At 32.4% G+C, this 15,086-nt stretch overlaps 1 non-coding gene and 1 pseudogene across 1 annotated transcript; both read left to right on the plus strand.

The window, feature by feature from the left end:
• The first annotated feature begins 472 nt into the window (after positions 1 to 472).
• On the plus strand, positions 473 to 622 carry LOC114727629 (small nucleolar RNA snoR2/U65). Its single transcript, XR_003738600.1, has one exon. It is a non-coding gene; the product is annotated as a small nucleolar RNA snoR2/U65 (small nucleolar RNA).
• A 604-nt stretch (positions 623 to 1,226) lies between these two features.
• On the plus strand, positions 1,227 to 12,232 carry LOC114727615 (uncharacterized; annotated as a pseudogene).
• Positions 12,233 to 15,086: the final 2,854 nt, after the last annotated feature.

Raw genomic sequence — 15,086 nt, forward strand, 5'->3', positions numbered from 1 at the left:
TCAGTCACATGTAGTCATATGTGCTTTTTTAATTTTATGTGAATTTATAATTAAATAGTAATAATTAAAAACATTACAATCACTTTTCTGTCATTTTCTCTATGGTTTTTTTTTACAAGGCGTACAATTGTACAATGCAATTTATTTCTTCCGTTGAAAAAAGAAAAGAAAAACAATTCATTTCTTCGGGGCATAACCAGACAGAGGGACAAGATAGTAAATCTAAATAGGTCTCGCTCCTATATAAACAGGATCTTATTTTAATTTCCCTTTGCCGTCTTCATTTATCGCCGCCTAGATGGTTTCTTTTTCTTTCGTGTGATTCAGAACAGTTGTGTGAGGCTTCTTCATTTTCATTGGAGTTCTAGGCCTTATTCGTTGCTGAATACAACAAAAAGAGGGAAAGCCATTGAAAAACGATCTATCTCTGTTTTGATTCTCTCTTCTCTGCGTTGTTGTTATTCTTACCAAAGGCCAGATGCCACATCGTCGGTAGCTACGAAGAGCTGTGACCGGCGGTGCTATGATCAGACTAAGAGTGACTTCTTTGTTTCGCATTTGAGAGGAATCCGTGGATCTCTCATCTACTGATCATTCAGAGCCGATTTGTGCGATTACATTCTTAAAAATCGTAGTTAATTCATTTATTATTTAATTAATTTCAGGGATATGAGATAGTGAAGTCGATGATGACAGCACTTATATGTTGCAAGTGCCGTCTGAAATTGTTGATTGATGGAAAACGCAGAGTTGTTTCTGAGACTTCCTTCTCTTCAATTCTAAGTCCACATTTCCATCGAATGAACTTTGGAGAAATATTGTGAACTGAAATCACTAATTTTTTCTTTGGCAACAGTTGAAATTACTAAATTAGAACTATAATAATCCTCTTTTTATGCTTCTTTGTCAATTTTCTTAAAACTTATTTTTGCATTATTATTAAATTGCTTAGTACAGTATTGTTCATTTTCGGTTTCTTTGTCAAGTTATGTGTTAAAACAGCCCAAGCAACCAAAATCAGACTCTGCCTCTGGCGAGCTCATTCCAATCATTATTCCTGTTCTACATTGACAAATGAGCATATGCCTCAGCACTGTTCTTAGATAAAAGGCTCTTACATTGCTCTGTTCATATATGCCAGCTCTCCATTCATGAACAAAACGAGCGCATATATTAGCTCTGGACTGATTTTAGATAGAAAACTCTTGCATTGGTCTGTTCGTATAATGTATTCCGATCAGGTAATCATTATGCCAGTTCTCCATTAATCAACAAATTAGCACATACGGTGTGGACTGATCTTGGGTAAGAAGCGCTTACACTGCAATGTTCATATATAATGTTAAAGAGTCTCTGTTTTTACGATTTTTTTTTTTAAATGTTTCTTTCTTGCTTTTCAATCTCTAACTTAGAGGAGGACTAAGACAAGGGTTAAGGAACGTTTTTACCTTAGTTTTAAGGATGAGGAAAACTGTAGATATTGTCCAGAAAAAGTATAAATAAATTTTTTTATGAGAAAATTAGTAACTGTGAGAAGTTTTATGTTATCTTTGTGCTCTTGTAAAATATCAAGATATCATGTTGATTTGCTATGGTTATTGCGTTATCTATCATTTATCATGTCCTTAATATAAAATGTCTTTAACTAATTCACATATACCAATAAAAATAGTTAAAGTATTAAATTTATTATGAAAAACAAATAACCACTAAAAAGTCCTAGGAAATGTGGTGTATCAAAAAAAAGTCCTAGGAAATGTTCAAATAAAAATCCCTTTTAAAAGACACATTAATGATGCTGAGAATTTGACTCTGGAGCCATGTCATTCTGCAAGTGCAACCCTTTAACCGCGGCTTGGGAATCTAACTATCTGAACATGCCAATTTTTTGCAAAATCACTTTCTCATTGAAAATCATGTTTTGGAGGGGGAAAAAAAAGTTGCCAAACACAATAAACGGGGTTTGCAGTATAAAATCATGATTTTTCATAAAGTATTTTTTTTTTGGCCTTTTAAGGTACAAAATCATGGTTTGAGGTATAAAAAACGGGCAAATGTGTGAGATAAGTTAGATTAAAGTCTTAGATTGATAATCAAATTAAATACCTAATTAGTTCTTATATTAAAGACTAGAAATGATATTAATTAATTATAATTTTTGTATACAATTTTTTATTTACACATTTATTATTTCAAACAAAAATATAAATTAAAATCTATTTTTTATTTTTTAATAATTTGCAAATGAAAAAAAATATCCGGATAATAATCATCTGAACATTCTCACTTTATTTTTTCACAAAATCTACTCATAACATCTATTTTTTCAAAATTTATTATTAAAGCTATTTTTTAAACCATAATTTGATTTTATTTAAACCACCCTTCTAATCCTGTTATTACTGGTATTTGAAATCCATGACCTACTACCGGGTCACTTGATCATCTTCATGGGCTTAAGTTTAAATGGGTCGAACCTAAAAGCCCGTCATCCCGAAATCACTTGTTTTTATTATTTTATTTATATGAACGCTGCTTTTTTAATCACAAGGAACAAGGTTATACTAGATGAAGACTTTGGTGCATTCGACTGAAGCATTGGCACTCCTATCACTCTTCTATTAAAGAAAATGACTATTTCAAAAAAAGTACTTCCTTTGGTCTATAATCTTAGGGGTGGGTTAGTTTTTCTCACATACCAAAAAATAACAGTTTAGTCATTAAATATGTCCTAAGATAATTTTTTTCCCTATTTTACCTATGAAAAATGATAAAAGACATATTTTCCGTAGGCATATATATCTTCCTATTAATGACGATCTTACAAAGTGGTAATTTTAATTACCCATATAATTGCATTTAATATTACACTTTTATCATCTCTAATCTCTCTCCTATATTTAATGGAGCAAAAGTGAAAAACTCACATTAATTATTATGATAGTATTTTATATTGAACCATAATTTTCTTCTAACCAATGTCTTATATCATGCATCGAGAAGACCACTCAATAGAGTAAAATTACCTCTTTGCATTTTGCAAAAGAGGAAAAAGGAAAAAAAAAAGAAAGAAGAAGTGATTTTGACAAAGATGTGATAAAGTGATTTCGTGAAGGATATTTGTCATGAAGACGTGCAAATGATATATGACATTAACAACCATTTGTGACTCACAGTCCCAATTATCCACTGTTTACTGATTTCTAATTTAGCCGTGCGAATAAAATAAACATAAGTCGCTAAACCAAAGCATATACCACATATTAATCAATCTCGAGAGAACATGTGCCTATATCCTAATGTTAGACTATAAAATTAATTACAAACATGCACATGACTTACAATTGTATAAGCTAACAAAAATAATTTTGTTGCTTATTTAATATGCACATGACTTACAAATATCATTCTAATATTTAATATTCCTCTAATCCTAAATATAAGACCCATTTTATAATGTAAATTACATTATAAAATGAGCGTTACATTTAAGGCTCGAAGGAGTATTTAATTATAAATTTACATTACTCATAAAACTATCCAACTAAATAAAATAAATCAAATGCAGATCCCTGCTGCGATTTTGCCCGTAACAAACTGTAAATTTTGGATGTCATCCCCATCTTGAAGGCGTCACACTTATATTTTGAATCCCTCATATGTTTCATAGTTGATGATTTATCAATACTCCTACATATCTATTTTATTTTATTTTTTATGGTTTCTCTTATTTGGTGATTTAATTTAAAATTAAACGTTAAAAAAAAAACATTGTTTCCTTCATCGAATTGCTTGAATAAAGTGAGTTGCATTTTTTTGCCTTACCGGACTTATCTGGTTTTGATAATCTCTAATATAGAAATTTTAGGCTATTTATTTTTTATATTATAATCAAATATATCATGAACATAAAAAATGTAAAATTTAAATGAAGAAACTTCCTCTGTTCGTAATTTAATTCTCAGCAGATCCTAACAATGTGGGACCTCCATCTAATTTTATATAGAAAAAATTATTAGAGAAATAATTTCCATTACGTAGAAACGACCTTTCTCCCTTTCTTCTTTCTTTTCTTTTCTTTCGTTTTCTCAAAAAATATGTACTTTTTCTTTATCCGTAAAAAACTAAGAATAAAACAGTGACGATTTTGGCGGGAAGCGTTCCATCCGCACCTTTTAATTTACCATTCTACCCTCAACACCGCCTTCGCCTCGAAACTCAAAACATTAACGGTTAATACTAAAGAAATGAGTTTGAATTACGAAAAGAATTCGTCAATCTAACAACAATTGAACTCTTGCCTCGAACATCATTAATTGACATTGAATTGCTGCTATATTTAACCGCCTTTGATCATTTATGCAACCTGGGTATTCTGTTATAAAGTTCCTCGTCGATAGCTTCATTTTTCGATTTTTATGGAACTCCCATTTCTCAGGTCCTCTTTCGCAATCTATTATGCTTTTATGTTTATGTAGAATCGTCTATTTGTCCTTGGGAAGCTGATCGTTTTCTATGTTCTGGAATTTGAAGCAGAAATTAGAAGTTCGGTTGGGAAATATCTGGTTAATAAGAGAGTTGTAGAGGTTGTTCTTCATGGGGAGAGAGAACGATGGATTCTGCATTTTTCCTCTTACCAGTTTGCAAATTGGGTAATCTCTTTTTTTTTCCCCAATAAACAAAGTGGTTATTTTCTTTTGCATGTGCGAAATTGTTTCTAATATTAATGTAAGCATGCTATTATGCAATTGTGGGAACATCATATTTTTTCGCAATGCATTATGATTTGTCTTTTTTAAATCGGTGTGTGGATGGCTTGTTTTGGGAAACACCAAAAGCACTTAAAAAGTGCTTTTTACGCAATCCAATAAAATCTCCTTTTGCATACTTACCCCAAATACAAATCACTTTGATTTTGTATCGTACTTATAAATTTGGTTTTAGTTCAAGTTCCTTATTGTTTCCTGATTCCCAAGTCAACAGGCATCATTATGTGATGCTATAAATGCTACCAAGTTTTGGGCTGCATGGAACTTGCATAATCCAAAGAGGACAAGTACAAACACAGTTAAGTGGTATGTGATTTGGATTTTCAAATTGGAATTGACGGGACTTCTGGTATCTCAAAATACAACAATGGTAACATTGTACACTTTGGTCCTATTTTAGTATGTTTTATGAAATTTCTGTCAAGTATTCAACTTGTTAGTCACATTGGTCCTTTTTTTTTTCTTTTTTTAAATAAAGAGCAGAGGACTCTAACTACATATGATGTTCCTTTAATCAGCTGTGGTTTAATGATAATTGCATAGACTTTTAAGGATTCCACTAACCGAAGTAACAGACGTTTGATTAAGACAATAGTGGATGCATCATTATCCAGTGTGATTATATTATTATTGTATGGTGTTATTTTCTTAATTTCTCTACGTTTGACAGTATTTTAAGCATCTTTTGTGATGTATTTTTTCAGAGATTTGCAGTCTTAGAGATATTAGCCTTTTCCTTGACAATGATAGTAAAATGGTATATATTTTGGTTGACAACCGACCTTGGTTGAGAGACTTAGGGTACCACAGCGCACACTTATGGCAATTGATGGTTACCAAGGTGACTTAACCACATGATTTTATATTGATGTTATTTCGTCCTTAAAACAAACCTACATGTATAACTTTCTAAATTTCAGTCAAGGTTATCGCCTTTCGCCATTTCCAGAACTCGGGGAGATCCGAGAAAGGAGGTTTGTGAATCAAGTGCTACTAGTAGACCAAACAAGTTTCTAAGCTGGTCCTCATTAATTCAAGAATTAACGCAGTCGAGAAAGAAGGTTATGCTTCCTGTAAAAAATCTAAGGAATTCCCTGTCCTTCTACTTTGAATTGCATAGGACCCTGTATGGCTTTATTGTATTCGAAGTTGCATGGAAAAATGTTTGTGGCATCAGTTATTTGAATGAGCTTCAGGTACAGTTTCTCTCTCATGCTCCATATTATGTTTGATGTTTACCTTCTATCTTCTTTCTCTGTTTCTTTTTGTAAGAAACAATTAACCAAATTACGTTGATAAAAAATTTGGCTAGAAACAATAACTATGTAAAAATTGTAACTTTTTTTAATAAAAAAATACGTTCATTCATTGGGGGGAAGGGAGTACAAGGGAGAGAATAAGGAAATTATTAAAATAAAGATGATTGTGAAAGAGAAAGAATGTGCCTTGAAGAGAATGCTTGGGGGTGTGTGATAATAAATGTATTGATATTAAAATGAGTAATTAAATGGGGGGCAAAATGAGAAACTAATAAAGAAATTTGAGACATCCTTTTAATGTCTCTTATAAATAGGAGCAAGTCATAGGTTGTAGTTGTTTCTTATAAAAAGAAACAAAAGGAGTATCATGTACTACGTATCTAATCATCTTTATTACTTACAGACTAATACCTTAATGTACATCCAAGCTAAATTCATGCAAAGATGGGAATTTGACAGCATAGCTCAAGCAGCAAGCTGTATGTCCTTATGGTTTTCAGGAAAACTATCTAAACAAATGCAATTGAAAGAGCATCTGGATTCTATTGCCGGTAGACAAAGCCTCTTGACTTCTGTTTGATTGTGCATGTCACATGTTTGATCTTTGGATTTAGGATAGTTTTGATCCACTGCTATCAAATAGTGGTATGAGGCATAATACAGATTTCTATGAATATATATAATGATATCTTTCCAAAAATACCATTGAGAAGTACTCAAAACTATTGAATCAATTATGACTCTCCATTTTCCAATGCATGTGGAGTAATGCTCCAAATTTACTTTAATTATGAGCAAAATAGGAAAGAAAAAGTATTTTGCAGACACCGACTAACTTTAATAATGTTTTATTATTTTGTGGATATCAATTGACTTGTGCCTTATATTTGATAAGAGGGGTATCAGCATATTAAAGGTTTAACTAATTAATATGTAAGACCGTGGGTTTTAAGCATGTGGTGGTAAACTTGTTAGACATAAGTTTGAAAATGTCTAGTTTGGATGGGCAGAACATAAAGAGGGAAAATGAGAAGCTTCTGTTTTCTTGACTCGTACATATGCTTCTTGAGGGTTTGAATGGGGAAAGGTATCTGACCTTTTTTTAACTTATAGACTAAAATGAAGTTTTGATAAATTTGTTTGATATTTGCAATTTCCCTTCAGGGGATCATTTTTATGATGCACGTGAAGATCTTTTTGAAACTGAACATAGTGATAAGGATGACAATAACGGTATCTGCAACAGTATTCTGACCGCTGAGGATAGCTTCATCAATAGTCTGGACACAAATATTGAAGAGTTTCCTGAGAACATTGAACAGAAACTAGGCATGGAACTCACAACTTCTCCTTTTGGACCTAGTAAGAGAAGAAAAGTAATAAATACTTTTAGTGATAATCCCGATGAGGTTGAGAGTTATTGCAAGGAAATGCAATCTGGGACAAATTGTGAGATATCCAATGATGTTTCTGAGGATGCAGCTGAAGCCAATCAATATAATGATGTTCTAATATCATTTAGGTTTAATGACCATGACCTCCCTTTTAAACTAAGAGAAGTTATAATATTTGATCTTCGATTACTTACTTTGTTAGAAGCCGGGCTCCCATCTTGGGTCATCTTCCTCCAGTCATACCCAGTAGTCTACAATCTTTATCGCCTGTGGATGTGCCTGCTGGCTCGGGTTTTATAGGTGACAATCTCACTTGCCACTATCCTTATTGGATTATATGACTTGTACAAGAATGTTCAAATTCTTAAGGCCACTGCATCTCATTTATTTGGCCCTTTTTTTGATTGGATAGAAACTTGGGACATGGTTTCAAGGATTAAATACCTAGGAACAATGTTGTTTCTGCACAATTTAAGAAAGGCTTTTAGCTAGTGTTTGGCATTGGCAAATGCAGTAAGGTCTTTTTTTCTCAGTTTTAGTTTGTCCTCTAACAAAGTCACTGGTGATGGTCTTTGAATTTCTTCTTCCCACTTGGAACATTTTGTTTGAAGTAGTAGAAAGCATCTTCTATGTTGTTTGGGATGTGATTGATGCTCTAGGTGACATGGTAGGACTAATATTGGAGCTTCTCTTCACACCACTGTGGTTCATTGTCATTTGTTGTTTGGAGTGTTAGTAAGTCATTTTATGCTTTGGACTTCTGTATTGTCCTTTTTTTTTTTTTTTAAATTACTGCATTCGATACTTAATATAAGAGTTAAATAACTAATTTAGAAATATTAAAGAAATTATTTAAGTTAGTTATTTGTAATAAATGTGTATTGGTTTTCCTCTTGTTAATCACATGCATTGAAACTATCTCTTAATGAAACTTTTTGCCATGTGTAATCAATAGGAATGTTTTGGGGAGAAAATTACAAATTTAAGAACAAAGTGAACCTTTTGTCTGGTTCTTATATTAAAGACTAGAGGCAATAGTTATTTATCTTACAAGTTTGACTGTTAATTACTTATATATTATTGTTTGTAATGTCCTACAGCATCTTCAGTCCTATATCCTATATTCTGGATTTCCCGTGAAATTGTTTATGCTCCTATACGTCTACTTGTAGCAATGTCCAGTTTTATGGCTTCCATATTTAGTTGCATGGTTAATATACTTGGAGCTACATGGCAATTTGTTAGTAGCATCTTCCAGCTTGCATCAACTTCTGAAGCAACAGTTAGCAGCAGTGAAGTTTCCATGTGGCGTGCTCTTTGGAAGGACCTTTTTTCCCAGGTTGTTAGATGGTGCATTTGTGAGTTAAGGCGTAAATCTCCCTATAAAGTACTGATTCGATTCTAAATATAAGATTTTTTTTTGTAGTATAATTTACACTTTTCGCCAAGGACATCTAACATCAAACTTTTCTTAAATGCATAAGTATATGTGAGGTTTTTAAAATAGTACCAAAATATCATAACTGTTAAGTTGACTGTTTAGCAAAAATGTTGATCAAGGAAATGGTGTAAAAATTTACATGAAGTTTTCAGGACGATGTAAAAATATCATGCCTGTTGGAAATTTTATGTGCATTTTTGCACTATTTTCTTGGTTAACATGTTTTATAAACGGTCAACATTAGTTGACTTATTGATTGTGGTATTTTTGCACCATTTTACAAATTTCATGTATATTTTTATATGCAATGAAAGTCTATAGTATCTGGTGCCATTGGCGAGATACTTTATCGGTAGATTAATTTTCACCTTAACCCCACATTAGTGAACTTTGAAATATGGTTGTTTTATAAAAGAAAATTATCCTGATTGCTGTATGCGAATTCATACATATTCCAGATATTCCGTGCTCTCAGGCTTATACTAAATGGAGTTGCTGAATTCCTTGCAGCATGTAACAGGCACAGACTAAGGTATACTTCACTCAATTTTACTTGAAGAGAAGGAAGAGAGTAGGAAGAAAAGAGAGGGTAACTAGAAGAACGTTAGGAACAGAGAGATAAGAGAGGAACTGGAAGTCTGGATAGTACTCTTATGTGGATTCACATCATAGCAATGCAAAACGGCCTCTCCCTCATATATGTGTGTGTGAAAGAGGTCGGATCCGTGTTTAATTTTAGGTCAAAAAAGTTAGAAAACTCAACAGCTAAGGTGTGGAATATTGAGAGAGGTAATCCCCATAATATAGGGCTGAAGTGATAATATGTTAGGAAGGTGCGATTCCTCATATCTTAAGAAACTTTTCCTTAACATGTTTCAAATGGTACGAAATATTTCTTTCTTCTCTCTAAATTAATAATCTTGCAACCAATGCAACACCTGACAATATCCTGATTTAATTTATATATTTTAATTAGAGTGAGATCCTAATTAAAATGGTTCGGGCACCCAGATCCAAAATCTAACATATACAATACAAACTCCATATCTAATTATAGCAGACCTCAACATCTCCAACTAACCTAACCAACTCCATAAAATAACTAGCTCTGATTAGCTTACTCTCATATATTATTATTCAAATAACAGAGAGCATAATCATATATGGGGGTTTGTGAGAGTTGACTCTACATACTATTGGCTTTTAGAAAAAGATTTTGAGTGAGAATTTATTTGGTCCTTATATAATTTTGGTGAGAGAATTATTCATTTAGATTAAACCTTAATACTGAGTTACCAGTGGTTTAATAGAAACTACTTACTAGTTTCCTGTCATACTTGACAAAAGTTAAATGAAGAGAATAGCAAATACTGGTTCAATAGTTGTATTAATGTCAGTCTTTTCTTATGATATATAAACTTGCAAAGATATAACCTACCTTTTTAGTCTTTCACATTGTGCTTCATAATTTAATTTTATAAAGTTTCGTGATGCCAAAGCACGCGCACACACTAGTTCTAAGGCAACCTAAAGGGATACAGGGGAGAAAGACAGAAACAGAGGAGGGGGAAGGGAAACAGAACAGAAATTTCTTTAATACTTGTTCTCTTTATAGGCTAAGGTTTCCTTCACTTTAAGGAAACCTCCCCTTGCTATGGACTTGCTGAAAATAGTTTAAAAAAAAAAAATATCCCACTTCTTAAAAAAATAAATTTGTAATTCTCCCCCCAAACCACCCCTATTTCAATATGGAGTATTTTTCATGAGAATATTTTAGGAAAATAAACATATTTTTTAATAAATAATTAATTTAGCAAAATTTTTACTTTATGTAAATTAGTTATATAGAGTATCATTTAAAAGAACTAGCTTGTACTAAATAATAGGAATCTTCCTTTATAGCATTTTCTGTTAACATTATTTATATATTGAGAAGCATTTAGATTTGTTTTAGATGATAAAGTAGAGGTGGCAATATGGGTCAATTCACTGTGAATTGATTGAAGGACCAGTGGGTTGGTTCTAAAAAAACTAAGTGTTCAAAACATTTGGATTTGTATTTTTTTTTATTTTTTTTAAAAAATTTATGTTAATTCCTAAATACCTAAAATAAAATATCAAAATAAAATTTGTATTTAATAAAACATCAAATTCAAATATCCCAAATTATTAAACATGTATCACATCGCAAATTGAAAAGGAATGAGAAAATTCAAAAGAAAAAAGAAAATGTTGAGGAAGGAGAATCGAAAGAAGAATGAGGGCAGGTTAAAAACGCTCACTTTTTATATTTAAAGAAAATAACGTGGGTTGGTTCGTCTTTTTCTAGTAGGTTGGACCTGCAGAGTCAACACATATTAGCAGCTGTATTGAAGGGGTATTATAGCATTGATTCCTCCTCAATCCTCATCCTTAGGGACAACTTTACTCTGTCATGTTTTTCCCACCTCTTGCGTGAAGTCCTACAAAATTACACTTCTCATACGTCAACGCTGGCTTCAGTCTGCAGCTTTGATATTATCATATGCTTCTTTCTATTCAGAAATACTTGTTATTTTCAACTAAAAAAAACAACACACGGTCCATTCTTAGATGAATCATAAATAATTAAAAAATTAAAACAATAATATACAAGTGGTGTCCAAAAGTTGGTCCTATATTTTGGCACTCATGTAAATTAAGAATGTTCAAGCTTACTTTTTGGTGACCGTAAATTCCAAAATAATTCATCTCATTTATGAATCGACTCTTAAAATCTCAAGCTTTTAGAATGAATTAGTTCTTGCCATTTGGTGTGCTTCAACCACTGTTAATCTGCTAAATTATACTAAACCTCATGAATTTTATGTCACATGTAAATAACCTTTCTAACCTTTAAAACTTTACAATAGACCTTCCTGAACTTTTATATTTATGCAAACAACTTTTACAGGGTTTATCTGCATATAACTCAAAGTTTAAGAGGATTATGTGTACATATAAAATTTAAGAGGTATAAGATTGATTAGTTTGGGGTTATGTGCATAAACTTGACATTTGGGGGGGGTTTATTATTAAGTTTTAAAGGTTAAAGAGATTATTTCTGCATAATTCGAAGTTTAAGCAAGTTTTATGTGATTTAGCTAGTCTACAACTACTTCATCAGTGTCAATAGAGCAATATTATAGGGACTAACCATAACTTGGCATGATGGCATGCAGCATTTATCATCATATACAGGATTTTATCAGAGCATTATGTCACAAGTGCCAAGCATCACAGCAAATACATTTAAGAGATGGTAGAACAATTTGGGTGAAACAAAATCTGGTGAAGACCTTCAAATGTCTTAATTTTGTGATTTTGGCTTCTCATTGTGCTCAACCTTAGTTAAAATGTTGTTTATGATGGAGAACCTGATACTCTTTCATTTCGTGTGAGGTTTACTAATGAAAGGAAGGTTATTGAAAACAAGAAGAGAAACTTTATGAATTGAAGAAAGGGAAAGGGGAAAAAGCTTTGTTATGAGTGCTTGTTCTCATTGTTGTTCTTAGTAAATACTCTCTCATCCCTTTTACAAGAGACGAATAACTAGTGGTCTATGATAAGAAAAATATAGTTAAGGTTAGTCGAATTGATAAATATGCTAAAAGTAAAAATTTCTTTTTAGAAATACCCTCATTTAATAATTGATCTCATTAATAAATGCTTCCAATAAGAGGTAGTTGTTTCTTACAAATAGGACTAAGAGAACTCTGAAAAAAAATTTCTTATAAAAAGGACCGGAGGCCGGAGGGAATAATGAATAAAGGATGCACTAAAAACTCTACTCCTTTAGAAATGCTTGGAGAGCGGAGAGCCTGCTTGCTTCTTGGAGGCAAGTAAAGAGAAATAAAGAATATGATTAGTTTGACTGGCTAGGGATGAAGTTTTTTTTTTTTTTGGGTTAAACTTTGAAGTTTCTTTTATCTATGGGCCCAACTACTTTGATGGTGAGAATTTCTACATTTAAATCTCTCACTCGAATCCCAATTAAAAGAAGTGACTATATTTAATGCCTGACAGTGTTTTGAATAGGATTATCTCCAATAGGAAAATATCCATACGTAGTCCGAAAAAAATCCTTTAAACTGTCAACTCAAATACATAATGCATAAAAGAACTATATGATAGAAACTATATTATAAGGTACAAAGTCAACCATGGAGCAGTATGAAGTGCTCTGTGAGATAGTTAACCAAAAAAAGCAACTTTGCAAAAAAGTTATGAGCAACAAGAAAGCCGAGTGTGCTATATTACAGCCATCCCTCCCCAAGGATGGCCTTGATGGGCTTGAAGGATGGTTCACTATCCGACTTGAGTACCCCGTCACAATATTTAATATGTTATATAGATTTCACAGTGCAAAGTCTTGAGAGTAGTAGGCAACGAGCAGGAAGGCAGCGGTTGCTTGTATACTACTCTTCCTATCTCTAATATAAGATTTATTTAACTAATTTAGTTAGATTAAGAAAGTTAAGTTAATTAATTAAAAAATGTATGACATGTTTTTTTTAAATACTATAATCATCTTCCTTAATATCCTCTTTTCTCTCTTCTACTTAATTATTATTGAAAGAGTATCAATAGGGGTAATTTAGAAACAACTGACAAATATAAAAAATAGGTCTTACATTTAGGACTAAAATCAACTTAACAATTATATAATATATTAAAGACTGAAATAGTATTTGCTTGAATTTATGGGAGACAAAAAGTCTAATAATATGGGCTATGAGAGGTCATAATCTAGTCTCTCATAATTTCCTAGTCAAGTTTGGTCATTCATACAATGATTATCCGTATAAACGTATCAAAATGGGAGAATTCTGCATGGCCCAGTTTTTTCCCCCCCGCAATTCGAGGCATGAAAAATGGTACATTTTGAACAAATATTTCTCATCAAGCACTACAGATACGTCTTCTTCTTTTCTTTTTTTTAAAGATAAAAGAAAATAATTCTTGTAAGATTTAGCTTTTCCAAGTTAATTGAATGGTCAATTTGCTAAAAAATGACTATCACTTTTCACCCAAATTATTTCTGAGAAAAATGTGGGATGAATTAAGGATTCGTTTAATGTTTTGAAGTTATTTTTGTGTTTTGCCAGAATAAACTATCATGCAAGTAATTTCTGAATCCTTAAACCCAATTCTTGAATTCCATTTGCAGGAAGAGGAGAAGAGTAAAGTTGAATGAACTGAAAGTTCCGTCATTATGTGGGATTGCAAAGTGCACACAAATTGAAAAATAATTATGTCAAAATAAATGAATGTTTGCACATTTAACAGTCTCAAAACATGTAGCTATTAAATCTTTCTCTCTGTTATTTTTTTTTTTTTGGCTCTTGATATACAAGAGGGCTAGAGTCCAAAATAAAGAAAACTAATTGCTCAAGGGATTAAAATCCCAGCAAATCACTTTCGCAAATATTCTTCAGTGAATCAGCAAGCATATTTGATCTTCTGGGTATATGTAGCAAGACCAAATCACATGCATGTCTCACTAATGACCCAGCTTGCATAAACACAAAGCATATTCCAAAGCACCAATATAAACTTTCGAATATGATTCTAGAACAACTTTTCTAAAACTAAACTCCCAGGCTAAATTCAACCCTTTTAAAATTGCTCATTCTTCAGCCTCTATAACACTACAGTCCCCTATGAAATGAGAAAAATCAACAATCCAAGAGCTATTAGTGTCTCTAATCACACCACCACATCCTGCTTTCTTAGTAGACAAAGAAACGGCTGCATCAACATTGATTTTAACCCAACCACTAACTGGAGGTTGCCATCCCGGTATAGCATTACATAAACCTTTTGAAATTAAAGCAACTGGTTCCAAGGACTGTACATAATTTCTCCAAGTGTTCAAAATTACTATAACAGGTTCGTTTGGCTTTTGAAGATCTTCTTGAAACACATGTTTATTTCTCCAGTTCCATAACAGCCAAAGTGAGACTCCTCATATAAGATTTCAATCTGTAGTCACAACAACTCCCACATCATTACAGAGATTCCAGGTCATCCATTCTGGTAAAGAGAGTGAGAAGAAATGAGATAGATACCTTGGATGAACAACGTGTAGCCACCCTTCTTTTGCGTATGAACAATCCCTTATGATATGAAGAGCAGTCTCAATTCCAGCATCACAGTGAGAACAAGTAGGAGAGCTTGTAGAGCATCTACTCTTCCATTCTCT

The sequence above is a fragment of the Neltuma alba genome, unplaced genomic scaffold (assembly GCF_004799145.2).
Source record: "Neltuma alba isolate B1F8T4 unplaced genomic scaffold, ASM479914v2 tig00012499_pilon, whole genome shotgun sequence".
Classification (NCBI taxonomy): Eukaryota; Viridiplantae; Streptophyta; class Magnoliopsida; order Fabales; family Fabaceae; genus Neltuma; species Neltuma alba.